Source organism: Orycteropus afer, unplaced genomic scaffold (genome assembly GCF_000298275.1).
Source record: "Orycteropus afer afer isolate SDZICR_OR568_19922 unplaced genomic scaffold, OryAfe1.0 scaffold00547, whole genome shotgun sequence".
In the NCBI taxonomy this organism is placed as follows: Eukaryota; Metazoa; Chordata; class Mammalia; order Tubulidentata; family Orycteropodidae; genus Orycteropus; species Orycteropus afer.
Genome location: NW_006922134.1, coordinates 1,795,050 through 1,795,819, shown reverse-complemented (window position 1 = coordinate 1,795,819; position 770 = coordinate 1,795,050).

Sequence of the window (770 nt, the reverse complement as noted above, 5' to 3'; positions counted from 1 at the left end):
CCACACAATCAAATGCCTTTGCATAGTCAATAAAACACAAGTAAACATCTTTCTGGTATTCTTTGCCTTGATCCATCTGACAACAGCTATGATATCCCTTGTTCCACATCTTCTTTTGAATCCAGTTGCACCTCTGGAAGTTCTCTGCAAATGTTTTTGAATTATCTTCAGTAAGATCTTACTTTCTTTGAAATGGCTACAAATATGGATCTCTTCCAGTCAGTTGGCCAGGTAGCTGTCTTCCAAATCTCTTGGCATAATCGAGTGAGCGCCTCCAATGGGGCATCCATTTGTTGAAATATCTCAATTGGTATTTCTTCAATTCCCAGAGCCTTGTTCTTTGCCAATTCTTTCATTGCAGCTTTGAGTTTCTCCTTCAGTACCATTGGTTCTAGATCATATGCCACTTCCTGAAATGGATGAAGATCGACCAGTTCTTTTTGGTATGGTGATTCTGTGTATTCCTGCCATCTTCTCTTGATGTTTCCTGCATCATTCAATTTTTTTCCCGTAGAATCTCTCAATATTGCAACTTGAGGCTTAAATTTTTTTTCAATTCTTTCATCTTGAGAAATGCCAAGTTGTTCTTCCCTTTTGGTTTTCAAACTCCAGGTCTTTGCACATTTCATTATAGTAATTGGTTTTGTCTGCTCAAGCTGTTTTTTAAATCTTCTTTTCTTTTATCTTGTCATTTCTTCCATTTGCTTTAGCTACTCTCTGCTCAAGGGCAAGTTTCAGAGTCTCTTCTGTCATCCACTTTGGTCTTCTCT